Source organism: Sorex araneus, chromosome X, assembly GCF_027595985.1.
Source record: "Sorex araneus isolate mSorAra2 chromosome X, mSorAra2.pri, whole genome shotgun sequence".
Taxonomy (NCBI): Eukaryota; Metazoa; Chordata; class Mammalia; order Eulipotyphla; family Soricidae; genus Sorex; species Sorex araneus.
The window spans coordinates 272,745,063-272,764,365 of record NC_073313.1 but is presented as its reverse complement, the minus strand read 5'-3'; the positions used below and the strand labels follow the sequence as shown (position 1 = coordinate 272,764,365).

The 19,303-nt window shown below is 36.4% G+C and overlaps 1 non-coding gene across 1 annotated transcript; it reads left to right on the top strand.

The window, feature by feature from the left end:
• The first annotated feature begins 17,833 nt into the window (after window positions 1-17,833).
• Window positions 17,834-17,997, top strand: LOC129400275 (U1 spliceosomal RNA). Its single transcript, XR_008627577.1, has one exon. It is a non-coding gene; the product is annotated as a U1 spliceosomal RNA (small nuclear RNA).
• Window positions 17,998-19,303: the final 1,306 nt, after the last annotated feature.

Sequence of the window (19,303 nt, the reverse complement as noted above, 5' to 3'; positions counted from 1 at the left end):
ATCAGGGAGACGCAGATTAAAACAACAATGAGATATCATTTCACACCACAGAGACTGGCCCACATCCAAAAGAACAAAAGCAACTGGTGTTTGCATGGATATGGGGAGAAAGGGACTCTCCTTCACTGCTGGTGGGAATGCCGACTGGTTCAGCCCTTTTAGGAAACAATGTGGACGATTCTCAAAAAATTAGAAATTGAGCTCCCATTTGACTTAGCAACACCACTCCTGGGAATATCTCCCAGAGAGGCAAAAAGGTAAAATGACATCTGCATTTGTATGTTTATTGCAGCACTGTTTACAATAGCCATAAATATGGAAAAAAACTGTCCAAAAACAGATGACTGGCTAAAGAGAATTTGGCACATTTACACAATGGAATACTATGCAGCTGTTAGAAAAAATGAAGTCGTGAAATTTGTATATAAGTGGATCTACATGGAATGTATCATGTTAAGTGAAATGAGTCAAAAAGAGAGAGACAGACATAGAAAGGTCACACTCATCTGTGGAATATAAAATAACAGAATGGGAGACTTACACCCAAGAGTAGTAGATATAAGGACCAGGAGATCTGTCCCACAGCTCGGAATCAGGTCTCACATGCTGGGGGAAAGGACAGCTCAGATAGAGAAGGGAATACCAAGTAGAGGATGTTGGGAGGACCCATTCGGGTCGAAAGATATGAACTGAAAGTAGACTATAGACCGAACATGATGGCCACTCGATACCTCTATTACAAACTACAACACCCAAAAGGAGAGAGAACAAAAGGGAATGCCCTGCTGCAGAGGCAGGGTGGGGTGGTAGGGGATGGGGTAGGGGTGGTGAGAGGGATACTGGGATCATTGGTGGAGGTGAATAGGCACTGGTGGAGGGATGGGTAAATGATCACTGTATGACTGAAATAAAAACACAAAAGTTCATAAGTTTGTAACTGTACATCACAGTGATTCTCTAATAAATATTTTTTAAAAAGATTCCTCATATGATTTCAATCTTCATGAATTTGTTAAAATTTGCCTCAGTATGTCCTTTACTCTGATTTTTTTCTTTAACTACACTGAAGTGATTTGGATGCTCAAATTATTATTTGGGGTAGTGGTGGTATATGCAGTACCCTATAAATATCCATCAACCTGAACTTTTCTAAGTCCTCATTTAATGTAATTATTTTTTATTTGTTTTCTGTCTAATTGATCTTCTGAATAGTGGGCAAATTCTTCCCCTCTTTTATAGGCTTTTTTAGGTGACAGTTATCCTAGATAACTGTTTTCTAGAATTTTCCCTTGGGCCTTTGTTTATCATAGAAAAATCAAATAGATTTCCTGTAATAATAACCCATGGTTCACAGTTGCCCAGCTTTGACTGTGATAAGCCAAGTTGACCAAGAAAATGATAATCATTTGTATCCATAAATACCCATAATAGCTATAGTACCATAAGACCTACATAGTTACCAGTGAGTTTCATTCCAGCAACTTGAAGCATCAAGAGATTCAGGAAAAGCTGCAGAGCCTCCTCTAATGTATAGTTGTGTTTAGCATGGCCTGGTCAACAATTTTGAGTATATATGAATACAACAAAATGTTCAAAATCACATGTTCCAAGGAAACAGCTGTACTAAATTTTGCTAACCCTGGGCAGTTGACTCAGATTTGAGCTTACAAGTTCAGGGAGACACTTGGATATTAAGCTCAAAGAAACCTGTTTAATATTTTGAAGACTGGGTAGTAATTTGGATTTTAAGAATGTCTGGCCACAAGTCTCTGAGTTTGAGCTATACCAGAGATCACAGATCAGAGACAGCTCTGTGCCAAGTTCAAAAGGCTTAGAGGAAAAAATGGGTCACAGGTCTGTGGAAAACCCATTGCATGAGTATACCAAGTTACAAAGTTATTATTAAAATTCTGAGTTCTAAGAAGCACCTGTAATTGAAGCAAGCACACACCTGGAGAGCAATTAGGTTACAATCACAAGTTTCAAGTTTAAGCTGCCCACCAAGTTTGAGCAAACTTGGAGGCAGCTGGAAGCTCCAGATCTATGATACTTAAGGTACTCATGGACTAAGTACAAGAGTCTGACTAGTAACTAGGAGTTCAAGGTTACCAGCAACTAGAAACTCCCAAATTTCCCTGGTAAGATCACACAAACCTGAAACTGGCTGGGGAAGCTATGTTGGTGGAAGACTTAAGAAGTGGCTGAGTCACAGAGCATTTTCACGCAGGGGTCACAATGCATGTCTTCCCTTAGAGCTTTGTGGACACAGCCAGTAGTGAGGTGTCCCAGCTCTTAGCTTTAGTGAGGTCTGTAGCAGCTTTTTAACAATTTGGGTGATGGTTGGAGTTAGCAGTTATATGTGCAACGGGATGGGCCAGGTCTGTGCGTGGTTTTAAATAAGTGACAGCCTATTAACGTGGTATGAGTGATACCTTTGAAACTTACCCGCATGAATCTGTTACTGAGTTACTGAGAAGAAAGATTCCATTTAACTTTTGCTCACAAAATTGTAAAAATTAATAAAATTCAATTTGTACTCTGTTACTAGGACGATTGTGAAACCAACCTGCCCCGCCACCAGCAAGGTTTGGATAGATCACCAAGTGATGGCTGCAGGCCAATCTTATTGCTGTTCATATTTAAAGTTTCTGTCTCACACTCTTGTGTTATAAGTATACAATTGTGGAATTTGGAAAAAATTGGTTTGGAGAAATCCCAAACTTTTTTTAATCTGGAAAAAGTTTGATACATTAGAAATTTCCAATTGTAGCATGTTGCTCAGATGTGATCTTTCATTCTCACTGAGGTATCTTTCTCTTTCCTACCTGTTTGGGATCTGTTCTGTCCTTATTTCTCAAAGTTTCAAGTACATATCTGGATTCACCCAGGTTTTGGGTAAAGCTTGCTGTCATAGCAGAAGAATGCAAGCATAGGCCTTCACTATTTGGACATCTCGATGTCTTATTCTTATTCACTAACCTTTCTTTTTATGCTTTCTCACATTTTCACATCATCATTTATCTCTCAACTGATCAAAAGAGCTTCACAATCACAACCCAAATACACCGTGTACTCTACATATTTTGTATTCTAAAATGGCCTGTTATCTGAAAATCACCTAGTGTATTTCTTTTGAATTAAACACTTAGAAAGTAACACTCCTTAATTGTGTATTTAATAAATAGGAAACCTTGGGGCTCCTCTGCAGCCTGTGTTCGGTGGTCTGGGCTGCTTCCCTCACCTGGGATGACCGATGTCAATGGGCAGACGAAAGGAAGAACAGGGCTGCCAGGCTGGTTGATGCTCAGTTGCAGTTTATTCCAATGTTGTCTCCCTTTGCACCCTTCCAGTCTCACCACTCCCATATTCCTCCTGTCCCCTATGCACATCTCTCTGAGCCCATTCTCAGTCTTGGTCTAGAGTCCCACTTCCAGAGGTTGGGGGAGCAATTACACATAGGTACAATCAGCATATTAAAGCCCTTCCTTGGGGGATACGGGGCAAGCACTTCTAATATAAGACAAAGATCTACTCCTTCTAGGAGAATTGCTGAAGGGCAGGATTTTAACAAGAACATATATATTTCTCCTTGCCTTAGTCCATAACCATTTAAATAGTCATCTTAAGTTTACTTTTTAATAATCTTTCTAGTCATTTTGCATGGACACAGTAAGAGAAACGTTAAGCTTATAGGGTAGCTCTCTGGGAACATCTCACTATAAATCTCAGACCAAAGCCCTCAGGCCAGATTAGTCCTTCTTAACCCTAGCGGGGTTCTTGTTTAGTCACTTCTCCTTGGATCATGACAGAATTTGTCCATGACCGTGCTCTTAACTTATTAGAAGTTTTATGGAACTTAGTCTGTTCCATTTTGATACCAGGGTTGCTTGCTGCTTGACGCGGTCCATCAAGTCCCTTCTTTGGGACCCTGCTTCTGGGGTGCTAGGAACTAAGGACAACTAAGGCTAAGTCAAGCAAATAAGACAGATGCCCAGGAGTAAATATTCAGAGTCAATTAATTCCCAAGTTATATAAGCAAAACATTAACTCTCTTCCTGTGTCTAAACAAAAAGGACAATGCTCTAAGGTATACTATGCAAAGGACATAAGGAAAAGAAAAAAGCAATATTTCACTTATAAATACAAAACCAGAGATCCCTGAAGAATTTGACTTTACCAGTCACGGGTACTGTTTAGGAGAAATGAGTGGTTAACAGATAGAGAAAGCAGAGCACGGAAAAGTTAAAGATGAATACCGAGGCAATGGGAGTGCTTCTGGAGCATAGTGATGGGTATAGCCCAATAAACCTAAGCTCCTTGTGGCAAAGGAAAAAGGTCAAACCAATGTTGTCACACACTTATTGGTTTTCAGATCAATAGGATAGTCCCAGAAATGTACAGTAATCAACATTTGAAAGTTTTGGGTCACGGGCCAGAGCGATAATAGGGCTTGCATATGGCTGACCCAGGTTTGACCCCCAGTATCCCATATGGTCTGCCAAGCACCACCAGGAGTAACCCCTGAGTACCACCCAAATAAATACATTTTTAAAAATTGAAAATTTGGGGTCAGATTTTTGGAAGCTAAGAATATTCTTGCTACTACAACTAACCATAAAATATGACAGATGATCTATAATATGGCCCTGATATCTCCAAATATCAATAAATTTTGAAGACTTCAGATTCAATATTTAAGATGATATAGACTTCTGTAGTAAGAAACACTTGGTATTTCATGTCATATTGATGGACATTGTATGCATATTTAGGATATAGGTATATACTGAGCTATGAGTTACATTTTAATATTTTTCTAAATGGTTAATTATATGGCAGTTTCTCAGAAAATTGATTTATGAGGCTAGTCTGTTAGCTCTATTAGCAATAGGTAGAGATGTTCTTAAACAGGTTTCAGAAATGAAATTCAAGTCTCCCTTAATGTTAGCTTGTGATTTTTTAAAGTGAATCCAGTAGATTTTATTGGAAGAAATTTATCTGGGGAAGTGTGAGAGAAAAGAAAGAAATACATGTTCAAGAGAAACCGTGGGCATTCCCAGAGTAGAACAAGCATAACTGTGGTGAAAAAATGTGGCAATAACATGGACATATGTTTTGCACACCTGGTGGTGCTCAGGGCATGCATGCAGGGATTGCTCCTAACAGGTCTTAAGGCACTTTATGGGATGCCAGGAATCAAACCCATGTCAGTCGTTTGTTTACATTGCAAGTGTTCTATCTACTATACTATTGCTTTGGCCCCAATGACCAAATTTTTTTTGACATTCCTTCTCTGACTGGTAAAGTGTGTATTCCAATATCCATTGAAATTGAGCAGTCTTGTAAGAATTTTCACTAATATAGGTGGAGCTAATGCTAATTTATTTCCAGAGCTAGATTCTTAATTATCCAGATGATTCTCTTAGAATCACGCCTATCCTCTAAATAGTCTTACCCTGAAGCCTGTTTGCTAGAACAGAAAACATGGGCATCATGTCAACTCCTAAATCCATTATAGTCCAAGCATCCAATCTGTCCAACTTCCAGCTTACCATTATTTCACTGATGTTATGAAACCAAGTTCAAATGTTTGATCCACAAAATCATGAACAAGGTAATATAGTTCTTGTTGTAAGTCATGAAATCTTAGAGTATTTTGTTGCATAGAGATAGATAAAAGGTAGGGCTGGAGAGATAGTATAGGAGTTAAGGCACTTGCCTTGCATGTGGTTGGCCTGACACCACATATGGTCCCTCCAGCCCTGCCAGGAGAGACCCAAGAGCACAGCTACAGGATTAAGCCTTGAGCATAGTCATCTGTGACCCCAAAAGCAAATCAAATAAAAATAAAAATACATATCTGGAAAATTAATCATCACTAGAGGAAATCAATAAATTCTAAGTTTTTTGCTTTTTAATTTTTTTTTTTTTTGCTTCTTGGGTCACACCTGGCGATGCACAGGGGTTACTCCTGGCTCTGCATTCAGGAATTACCCCTGGCCATGCTCAGGGGACCATATGGGATGCTGGGATTTGAACCTGGGTCGGCCGGGTGCAAGGTAAATGCCCTACCCGCTGTGCTATCTCTCCAGCCCCAGCTTTTTAATTTTTTTTTGCTGGGGCAAATACCTAGATCAGGCTTTAACATGATGTTGCTGCTTTTTATAATTGAATCACATTGAGATACAAAGTTGCAAAACTGTTAATGATTTGGTTTCAGTCATACAATGTTTGAACATCCATTCCTCCACCAGTGTATCTTTCCCAACACCAATGTCTCCAGTTTCCCTCCTGCCAATCCTTACCCTAGCCTGCCTCTATGGAACCCAATAATGATGAATATTTTTAAGAAAAACTATAAAGTAAAGCATACACATATGCTTGCTTGTAGTGTCTATGTGTGTTTAATTTGAATTTGTATTTATATAATTAAAATAAATTAATATCTCTAATGTTTCACCAGTTTTTACCAAGGATCAATGTAAGTTATTCTTTTAAGACTGCTCTGTCCTCTTTTCTATATATATTTGTGAAATGCTAGGTAATTTCATTATTTAATATTTTCAAAGAGTACATCTGCTATGAAGACAGAGAAGGATATTAATATTTTAATGAAGTATAAAGTTTCCTTTTATACAAAATTATTGCTTATTGCTTTGTACTAATTGTTGTTCTGGCCATAAGTTACTTACCTATGAAAGTCAAACTCAATTTCCACTCTCTGGGAAGCCTTCTGACTGCTGCACACCAATTTTTCCTTTTCTTTTTTCTCTGCTGTAATAACAATATGTCCACAAAGCTGATCTGAACACTTAATATGTGTCATCAAACTCTATTAATGTCAGTAGAACCTTTATCAGAACATCTATTAATGTTCATATATGACATTAGATAATCATTACAGAAAATTTCCTTGATATATATTTAGTTATCTACTGGGCTGGAGTGATAGCACAGCGGATAGGGCATTTGTCTTGCACACGGCCGACCTGAGTTTGATTCCTCCACCCCTCTTGGAGAGCCCCACAAGCTACTGAGAGTATCTCGCCTGCACAGCAGAGCCTAACAAACTACCCGTGGTATATTGGATATGCCTAAAACAGTAACAATGGAGATGTTACTGGTGCCCACTCGAGCAAATTGATGAGTAACGAGTTGACTGTGATACTGTGATTATATTTGACTAAATAATACACACAGTGTAATAATGTTAAAATATTAAGCTGGCCAAAAGAAATAAGGCCTGAGAGCCTTTCTACAGAACTGAGTTTACCAATCAGGACCAGAAGGGACAGGGCAGATGGGAAAAGACCCTGGGACAATGGTAGAAGATGTTGGAAAATCTAGTTAAGGGCACTGTGTTGGAGTACTGCATATAAGAAACCCTACCATTGAAAACAATATAAATCACAGTACCTGAAAACAATTTTATAAGAGGCCATTATAATAAACATTGATTAACTCAGACTTCAAATAAAAAGCTTTGATGTTTATTCATACTTTCCCACACTCTGCTCTTGAGTCAGAAAGGCAAAACAAAAGGAGTAAATGCTACTTAATGTATTGAAAGTACAATATATAACATATTGGATAACAAATCAATAATAATTATATTTTATCTAATACAATTTGGTTTGTAAATAGAAATGTGTCCATTACTAAAAAATAAATTTATATATAAAATTTGGCAAAAATTAATAGACAAATGCAATAAAGACATATTAATGATCATAAAATGGCCAATATTTTAAGCTACGCTTTACCATTTAAAATGTATAAAATATTTAAATATAAGATAATATGTTCATGTATGCCTAAAGTACAGCTATACATGACCTTAGAATAATAAGAATCAACTAATTTATATGAAGGCATTTAATAAGAATTCCAAAATACTGTTTTTTAATTCTATAGAATATAATGTTTGGCTGAAAGAGAAAATGAATTATGTATCATTTCAACTAAATTTTCTTGTACTAAAATGACTATATATTATCCTATAGTCTACTTCTGCTCGACATTTATCTGTGAAGAGAATAACTTTGATTTTTAAAAATATTTTAAAATGCAATTCCTTAAAAAAACACAAATCAACTTATGGTATGTGAAAATGAATAGTATAATTTACTTATGAAAGGAAAAGAAATGTGCACTGAGAAATAGAAAGATATTCTGCATTCATGGTTTAGAAGAATTTAGTCAGATGTCTATCAAAAATATCCAAGTCACTGTTCAGGTTTAATGTGATTCCCATAAAAATCCAAATGGCAAAATTCAAGTACAAATAGTGGAAGCATAAAAATCCCACAAATAGCTAGTTACCCTAAAATTTTTTGAAAGAAGTATTTCATTATATATTTAACCTATGCTATATAGCAACAGTAATTAAAGCAGCATGGTAATCAAATCAAGAATAGCTGACTGACCAGTAAACAAGGATAATCCAAGTGATAAATCCGTATGGATATATATATAGAGAGAGAGAGATCAATATATATATATAGAGAGAGAGATAAATATATATAGAGAGAGTCTATGACAAAGAAATTGTATGCATAAAGTCAAAAATCCTCTTCAAAAACTGATATTCGGGAAGCTGGATACCACTTGTAAAAAACACAAAAATAGATTTATATATAATACCATACACAAAAATAATTCAAAGTGGATTGAAGACATATAGATTAGCATAAAACAATCAAATACATTTAAAATAATATAAATAGAACTTTCCAGTTTCTGGATCTCAAAGGTGTCATCAATGATGTGATTCTACTAAGAAAGATAGCAAAAACAAAACTAAGTATGTAGGGATATATAAAGTTTACAAGTTTTTGCTTGGCAAAAGAAACACCAAATAAAATTAAAAAGTACCCTATAAGTTATAATATTAGTGGGGCTGGAGAGATAGCACAGTGGGTAGGGCGTTTGCCTTGCACGCGGCCGACCCGGGTTCAAATCCCAGCATCCCATATGGTCCCCTGAGCACGGCCAGGGTTAATTACTGAGTGCAGAGCCAGGAGTAACCCCTGTGCATCGCCAGGTGTGACCCAAAAATCAAAAAACAACAACAACAACAAAAAAAAAGTTATAATATTAGTATTATTAATTGATATTCACTCAATTTTTTCAGATAAATGACTAACACTCAAAAAGATATCATGCATTCATAAAAATCATTTATAGCAAAAAACAATAAACCCAACAAAAATGGGGAAAGAAATAGACACTTATATGAGAAGACATGTGGATGGCAATAACCATATGAAAATAATGTTCATTATCATGTAGTACTTAACACCAGGAAACACAAATTAAAAGGATAATGGGGTACTACCTCACAGTGAGAATAGTCATGTCAAAAATAGCATAAACATGTGTTAAAGTGGGTGTGATGAGTAGAGGCTTTAAAAGGGAGCAATATAAAGTGGCTTCTTCATTGTAAAAAACAAAAACCTTGTATACTTCTAACCCCCAGACACTGGAGTTTGGGGTTTGAAGAAACAGTTTTTCACTTAGCACCTGCATGGTTCAATTCAGAAACTGTGTTCTGCACTCTCGTCAAGAGGAAGCAGAATCGAAACCCTTCAAAGATGAGTCAGCAATTGTGTATGTGAATAGGGGATGCTATATAGAAGATATGGCCTGCTAAGAAAATAAATGAAATAAGTCAGGCATTTTTCTAAACATTCTTCAAAATGTTTGTGTAACTAAACACATTAATTTTATATGCTTAGATTACATGTTTCTTCTGTCTTCATAAAAACAACTTTACATAGAAACAGATTTCATGATGTGGCAATTCATAGACCCCAATAGTTATGATGCAGTGGAGGTGGAAGGAGATGTTGACCAACTCATCAACTAAATCAATCATTTTAAATATGGCCCATCCAAAAAGGTGCTCAGTTAAGAAGAGGTAATGGGATGGATGGCTGATATTGAACATAACAGATAAAAGGGAGCCCCAACTCATAAACCTCTCTACCCTCTTCACCTAAACCCAGACAAACAACAGTACAGAAGGGACAACACTCAGACATTAGTGTTCACAGAATAAAACTAAGGAAAGTTGAGGGTACAGGGAGTCGCTGGGATTTAGTCTTAAAAAGGTCCAGAGATTGATCACAGAGCAGCAGGCCTCAGCAATGAAACTGTACTGTCAGGGTTTCAGTGGCAGATTTTAGATTTTTAAAAAAAAGCTTGTGCTAGACATAAAATGGCTTAGGAATGAGTTTGGTTTATTGTACAATGGAGGGGAACAAATTGCAAAGGATAGGGCTGGATGTGACATGTAGGGTGAGGATGATTGACATCATACAGGGGTCAAAGAAGAGGTCTATACATTTGGGAGGAACCAGATTTATCTACTCAAAACATTAACTTCTTAAGCATCTGGATTTCCTTTATGCAAAACTTTCATACATTTCTCAAGAGCCCATGAGTTCAGAAATAAAGCTTTAGGAGGAAAAATACAAAGTGATTGCAAAAACCGTAACACCCAACAGAGAGAGAGACAGAGAGAGAGAAAGAGGAGGAAAAGGAGGAAGTGGAATGGGAAGAGAGGATGAGAGGAGCGAGGAGGAGGTAAAAGAAGGAGGAGGAGGAGCAGAAGAAGAAGAAGAAGAAGGAGGAGGAGGAGGAGGAGGAGGAGGAGGAGGAGGAGGAGGAGTAGAAGGAGGAGGAGAAGGAGAAGGAGGAGGAGGAAGAGGAGGAGGAGACATTGTAATATCAAATAATTCAAAAATATAACTTTATAAAAAATGTTTGATATAATGTAATATTCCCCTAAATGAGTAGGTGTTGAAAGGCTGGGAATTTAACTCGAAGGATTCATTTCCAAACCTGGAGCCACCTGATTCCCCAAAACTGTCTGGAACAATGCTCCTCAAACAAAATAATGTATATATGACACCCCATACCCCACAGAAAAAGTGTTGTAAAGTTCTTCGCTGTGTATGGCCTTTTTACTTGGGACAGACATTCTAGAGATTCACTTAACAAACCTCAAGCATTCTACAAGCATCTGTATGCTTTTATACCAAAATAATGTAAATTTTTTCAGACAAATGAAATAATAACATCACATTGATGCATTATTAAGACTTAAGATTATTTCAGACTCACTGTTATTAAGACTTTTTTTCTTTTATTTTGTCAGAACTGTTATAAGCCATGTAAGTAATGTTTTTAAAATAAAAACTTAGCAAAATGTCAATAAAATTCTCGAGGAAATTTTAAAGATTCATCTTCTTGGAACTCTAAAAAAATTTACCACTTTAATATCCCATATAAGTAGGGTTTTTTATCTGTTCTACTTGTCTTGGGGACACACACATCTATGCCCAGGGCTTACTTCTGGCTCTGTGCTTTTGGATCACTCTTGGAAAGCCTCAGGGGTCAAATAAGATGCAAAAAAATGAAACTGGATTAGCTGCATCCCTACAGTCAATCTCTCCAGTTCCTCTCTAAATTTTTACATCTTTTCAAGTGTAATTCACATATCCTGATATAACAAATATATCCTGATATAATGGGTTTAATGGGTTTTATCTTTTTGTAGTGAGTTTTAATATATAATTAGAATTTTAAAAGAATCTCATTAAGCTTTATCTGCTATAATTTGTTATTTATACTGGTCTTCGGAATTGAGTTATAAACAGGATGAAGACTGTTTTCATCTTAAAATTAGAGAGTAGGCCATTCAATGTACTTGCATTGATATCCACTGATATTATTTGGAAATTCTTTGCATCTTAATTATCCAGAAGATAACAAGAAGGGATTTCAGATAAAGTTGCTCTGCAAGTCATAAATGACATGAAGACTATTTCTAATTTTAGTTGCAATTCTAAAGATGTCATGCCTAGGAGTTAGGTGGAACAATTCTTTCTTGCATTCAAAAGTACATCACATACATGTCAGCTTCCTTATTTGAAACATATATGTACATATATATGTATATATACATATGGTTTTATATTTTCAAGATTTCAATGCAAATTAAAACAACCTTTGGATACCATCTGGCACCTATAAGAATGTCATGTGTAAAAATACCAGAAATAACTAGTGTTTAATGTAGTGGAATATACTATTAGTGGAGATGCCAATTGATGCAACTTTTATGGAAAAAATATGGAGACTTTTCCTAAAATTAGAGCTTTCATATGACTCACCAATTCCATTACTTGCCTTCTATTCCAATAATATAAAATATGAGTTTTAAAAGATAAACTCAAATCTCTGCACATTGCAGCATTAATTGTAATACCAAAGATATGGAAATCCACCCAAATTTATATTGACATATGTAGATACAGAAGTTGTGCCTTGTATACACAATAAAATACCAATCAGAAACATAAAGAGATAAAATCTTGGGGCTGGAGCGATAGCACAGTGTGTAGGCTGTTTGCTTTGCACGCGGTTGACCCAGGTTCAATTCCCAGAATCCCATATGGTCTTTCGAGCACTGCCAGGAGTAATTCCTGAGTGCAGAGCCAGGAATAATCCCTGAGCATTTCAGGGTGTGACCCGCCTCCCCCACAAAAAAAGCAAAAAAAAAAAAAAAAGAAAAGATGAAATCTTGACTTTTACTACAATTTGAATGGAGCTAGAAGGATCATGATAAGGAAAATTAGTTTGAGGGAGAAGAACAAATACAGGATTGTGTCATTAAATATCACATGCAAAGAAACAAAGAAGGGATTAAATAAAATATTGTGCAACAATTCAGAACTCTAAATGCCAAATGAAGTTCAGAAGGAGTGGGGATGTGGAAAAAAGTGGGAGACTTGAAGAGAAAACTAACTGGTACAGGAGTGTCATGGGTACTCTGATGGAGGTAGCGGAGCAGTAATTACGTATGCTCCAAGCAGAAAGGCGATAATTAGTACAATATCCCTCAAATTGAGTACAAAAAATCAAAATATTTGGTCTTCATTCCATTACCACTTGCGCTGTTGTCTTGCCAATTACCAAGTACCTCTAGTTCTATACATACTCAGAATCATCTTCCATTGCCGTTGTAAGTAACCTTGTTTTTCTGAGTTTCAGTATCACAATGGAATTATATTTTAAAAATGTTTTGTTTGACCTGCATTGTGAGATCTGAACAGAGGAACAATACCCAGTGCTTCATCATGCTGTGCTTTCCCTAGGTGCATTTCAAGCCCAGTCTCCTTTGTCATCCTTTGCGAACAAACAAACCCATTTGTTCTTCTGGACATCACAAAACCTTTATGGATGAACGCCTGAACTAAGCCAGACTTACCCTCTATCAATAGTAACACCTTTTGAACCTCACAGTTGCAATACTTTGCACCTCTGTAACTCACATTGAGCATATATTGGACACTTGAAGTAAGTTCAGAAGACCTAGAGGATCTTCACCACCCACTACAAAAAAATCATATTATCATACTCATAATTTCAATCATGTATCTCCAGAAAATAAATCACAAAAGTAGTCATACTAGAAATCACTTAACTCTTAATTAAAGTCAGAAGGGAGGAAGATCTTAGGACATTGAAAGTTTTCCTGGAACCTGTATGTGAAACTCCAAAGAACAAGTTAGTAATAACAAATTGGTTTGGACAGCTCTAGCTGTGAAAGACGTGAGCCTATACTTACCTGATTTTCTCAAAGATATTCCTCATATAAGGTTGAGAGTTGTAAATTTGGAAGACTCATGAGCACACTGAAAATGAAGCAATGGGGAAAGAGCATAGGATCACACCAAGTTCATTAAATGAAGATACTCCCAGGAGATACTCCTAGTACTAACCACTTGTACAAGATTACATGATGAGGATGTTTAATGAGTTCAAAGAAACAGTAGTGCAGATAATCAATTAAGCACAAGAAACTATAAGAGCATAAATGAAAGAAAAACTGATAGAATATGATCAGAAGTTACAAAACTGAAGTGCTATAGGTGAAATAAGAATACAGTGGAAGGCTTGGACAGCAGAGTAATGGCAGCCAAGGATAATATCAGTGATATCCAAATTTAGTAGTTCAAAAGCTCTATACAGCAATAGAAGATAAAGGCTAGAGATTCATGGTTAGAAGCTGGAACTATAGTTCAGTGGGTAGAATGCTTGCCTTGCATAAGGTTGACCTGTGTTTGATTCCTGGTACCATATTTGATCCCTAAACCTGCCAGTAGTGATCCCTATGGACAAAACTGGGAGTAGATCCTGAACACTATCAGGTCTGGAGTAAAAAGCAAATGAACAAATAATTTAATTAAAAAATAAAAACAGAAAATGGGAGATAGTTTCAAAATAAATGAACAGCACACAAGAAAACTAAGGGGTGAGTTTAACAAGAACATAGATTCCGAGTGATAGTACAGAGGCCAGGGGCATTTGTATAACATGATGCTGGAGCAGGTTCAATCTCTGGCAGCCTCATGCACCTCCAAGAATTATTTCTGACTTCAGAGTCAGAAGTAAGCCCTGAGCACTGCTGAATGTGGCCCAAACCCATCTCCCCACTCCCAAAAAGAGGAACAACATAAGAATAATCAGAAGACTTATAAGCAATGTTTATAAAGAATCATTAGTCAAAGAAATCATAGCTCAAAAACTTCAGAGCAGAAGAGTGCAGACATCTATATTCAAGAGGCCCAGATAATGTCCACCAAGAATGAGCCAAATAAAAACTCTCAGCTGCACCAGAATCAGAATGACAAATCAAAACGAAAAGAATATTGAAAGCAGCGAGATTAAAAAAAAACATGGAAATTATATATAAAGAAGCATCCTTAAGATTTATAGCAGACTTATCAAGTAAGACACTATTAGCCAGAAGAAAATGGTGGGATAATGTTTAGAAAATCAATGATCTGAACACTTCATCAAGAATAATCAAGAATACTCTACCCAGATAAAATAATTCATATCTGAAGAATTCATAGATCTTAATAGATAACTATCAGCTCAAAAACTTCAGATCCTTGAAGCCAAATTTGCAAGAGTTGAAGGATTGAAGGGGTACTTTAAAGAAAATATAAACACCAAAGCATATATACTTCTATAGAACGACAGCAAGAAACTCTTACATGTCAGTTATCTCATTCAATGTCAATGGCCTAAATATATCAATCAAGAGACAGAGTGGCAGGATGAAGAAGAAAACTAAACCAAACTTTGTGTTGTATACAAGAGACATATTTGAACAATCAGGGCAGACACAGGCTTAAAGTCAAAGCATAAAAAGCAATATTTCAATAAAACAATACTCTTAAAAAGGCTAGGTTGACCATACTTATATAAGAAAGCAGACTTCAACTTTAAAAAAGTCACAAAGTACAGGAATGATCATTCTTAAGGACCAGAGTGTATGTGTGCGTATATATATTCATCATAAACTCATAATCCTAAACATTTATTAACTTAATAATGGACCATCAAAATACTTAACTGCCACCACACATGAAGGAAAATGTTAGCAGTAACATAATAGAACTGGGAGTCTTCAGCACAGATTAATTATTCCTGTATAGGTAAACTAAACTAAAACTCAACAAGGAAACACTAGCTTTGAAGGAAGAAATAGAAGGGACAGTCTATGAAGACATATAAAGGGTACTACATTCCCCCAAATTTGAATACATATTCTTCTCCAGTCCACATGGCATATCCTCCAAGATAGATTATAGGTTGGGTCACAAAACATACCTCCATAAAATAAAGAAGATAGAAATTATATTAACAATCATTCAGATCATGATGCTCTGAGACTGGAAGTTAATCACAAGCAGAAACAATAAAAAAAAACTCAAATACTTGGAAATTAATCAAACCCTACTTAACAGTGGGTAATAGAGGAAATAAAAAAAGATCAGAAGATACATGGAAACAAACAAGATTAAAGACCCAAGCCCCCACAACATATGGGACACAGGAAAAATGGGTTAAATGGAAAGTTTATAATAATTCAAGCTCTTCTTAGAAAGAAAGGAAATGTCCATGTAAATAGTGTAAATGCATAGCTTAAGCAGTTGGTCAAAAATTCAAATAGGATGAATCCAAAACCAAGTAGAATTAAAGAAATAATAGCCCCAAAATTCAGAAATAAAAAGGGAATGTCATAAGAGATTCCAGAGACTCAAAGAATCATCAAAAATATTTATGCCATGAAACTCTAGAAACTTGAAGAAATGGGTACATCTGACTTTCCAAGTTTGAATCAAGATTGAATCAAGTGAAAACAGAACACCATGAAACGTCAATAGCTATGAAATCTAAATGGTTATCAAAGTCTCGTGAAAAAAAAAAGGTAGGCCCAGATGGATATCCTGGCGAATTTCTCCAAAGCTTGAAAGAAGACCTATTGCCATTATCTCCAGGCTTCTTCAGAAATTTGAAGGAACAGTACTTTAAAAAGTTGTTGTGAAGAAAACATTACCCTGAAATTAATGTAGCAACATTGATGATGGGTCTCTGTATTTTTCAGCAGTTTCCAATTCTTCAAATATTTCAAGAATGAAGATATTGAGTAATAAGTTTCTAAGACTCAGTTTTCCAATAGAACAGCTTGTAGAAAGTAGAAGAGAAGAAAATCCACAGCAGGGGAGAAACTTAGTGTAGGATTAAGTTAATATGTATCCTTTTGTAGAAGAAAATAGGTCCTTATGTGATTTATCAAATAATATATCATATGATTCCCATTTGTGCCCCAGAGATAGATTGTTAATTTAGTTCTGATTTATTTTAAGTATTAAGATTAACATATTTCATTCCCACTTGGACTGGTGGGGACTATCTCTATATTTAATAACTTTTAAGATATATATTTGACCATATACCCCAATATTGCCCCCATTATCTCTTAGACTACAGTGAGCTCAAGATTTGGGGAAAAATATAGTTTTGGAAAACTGTAAATTTCCCTGGTCATAAAGCATCCAGAAATTTGTGGGAATGTTTAAAATGTAGAATGGGGACAGCTAAAATGAAGCCACTTGCAGAAGCTGGCAAGTAGAAACTGAGGCTACTCTTCCAAACCCAAAATGAGACAGTGACATCACACACACACACACACACACACAAACACACATACAGACACACACACCTATGAACATACTGATCCATATATCTGATAACAATAGATGCAGGGTCTTCATCAAAGTATTAGCAAATTGTATGCAATGATACATCAAAAAATTCAGACAAATGAAATTTTCCCTGGAAATGCAATGATGGTGTAAAAAAAACAAGTGAATCATTATAAAGCAGCATCTCAATACAAGGAAAAGTTACTATTTCAATAGATGCAGATAAAATATTTCATAAAATCCAACATTCACTCATGATAAATAATTCTCAAAATCAAAAAGGAAATAATTTTCTTAAAAATAATCAAATAGATTTATCATAAGCCCACAGAAAACATCATACTCAATGGCAAAAAGCTGAAAGCCTTTCTTTCATGATTAAGTACAAGACATGGTTGCCCACTTTCAGCCACTACTACGCAATATGTTGAAATTCCTCACCATAGCAATTAGGCAAAAAAGATATATTAAGGGCATCTAGATTAGAAAGGAGGAAGTATACAGATGGTATGATACTAAGAAAATCTTGACCCTCAAACAAATATCCTTGAAACAAAAGATCTAAACAGAAAATGTCAGGTTTCAAAAGCACAGAAGGTAATTTGCATACAAGAAAGCATATTTATGCAAATAATGGAACACAAGAGAGAGATTTAAAAGTCAATACTGTTCACAATTGAGCTTCAGAAAATCAAGTTCCTGGGAAGGCTTAACCAAAGAGGTAAAAAAATTATATAAAGAAAACAATTAAACACTACTAAGACATTCTTACATGACATGGAGAATACCAAGACCATGAAGATTGTTTTCCCAGGGCAAGACTTACTCATTACACTCTGAGTGTGCTAATCCCTGTGATTTCCCCAAATGTGGAGAACAATATTACATAATTTGTGGTAGTGAGGGACTGCCTTCACACTTTTTTTAAATAAGCAAAAAAAAAAAACCTCTGAAAAAAGTAAGAGGATTCAAGGAAATGGAAACACATACCCTGTTCATTAACTGGTAGGTTTAATGCTGTCGGAAGAGCTTGGCAATACACACATTCCCGTGCTGTATTCAATATGCCAAATACAGTAACAATAACAGTCCCATTCCCCTGACCCTGAAAAGAACCTCCAGTCATTGGAAAAAATGAGTAAGGAGAGGCTGCTAAAATCTCAGGACTGTCACTGGTGCCCACTAGAGTAAATTAATGAACAATGGGATGGCAGTGATACAGTTACAGTGATAGAGTGTTACACTGCTGTCAAAATTTTGTTTGTTTTGGCTTTTTTGGGGGGGTCACATTCGGCCATTCTCAGGGGTTACTCCTGGCTCTGCACTCAGGAATCGCTCCTGGCAGTGCTAAGGGGATATATATGATGCCAGGGGTCAAACCCAGGTAGGCTACTTGCAAGGCAAATGCCCTACCTGCTGTACTATTGCTCTGGCCCCCAGTACTGTCAAAATTTTAATCTAACCAGAGCACTGGATAGATTCAATGCAGTTCTTATATAGATACCCCTGAGTTTTAAAGACATAAATAAAATGCTCTTCAATTTTCTATCACGATCACGCTCACGAAATCCCGTTAATCATCGATTTCTCGAGCGGGCTCAGTAACCTCTCATTTTGTCCTTTCCCTGAGATCTTAGAAGTCTATCTCGACTCAGCCCTCCCAATGATGTAGCACTGGAGGCTCTTTCAGGGTCAGGGGAATGAGATCCAGCTTGTTACTGGATTTTACGTATGAATACACCATGGGAAGCTTGAAAGGCTGTCCCATGTGGGCAGGAAACTCTCAGAAGCTTGCCAGTTTCTCCCAGAGGGAGAAGTAGGCTACAAGATATCAATTTTATATAAAACAATAAATTCTCCAATATAGCCAAAGCAATCCTACCAAAAAAAAAAATAAGAGCAAGTTTTACTTGCCCCAACTTCAAATCGAACTATAAAGCTTTATCAAAATAGTGTGGTACTGGAATAAGAATATATGCTTATGTGAATGGACTGAAGTAATAGCACAGTGGGTAGGGTGTTTGCCTTGTGTGTGGCCGACACGGGTTCAATTCCTCCGTCCCTCTCGGAGAGCCCAGCAAGCTGCCAAGAGTATTCCACCCACACGGCAGAGCCTAGCAAGCTACCCATGGCATATTCGGTATGCCAAAAACAGTAACAACAAGTCTCACAATGGAGACTTTACTGGTGGCCCCTCAAGCAAATCTATGAACAACAGGATGACAGTGCTACAG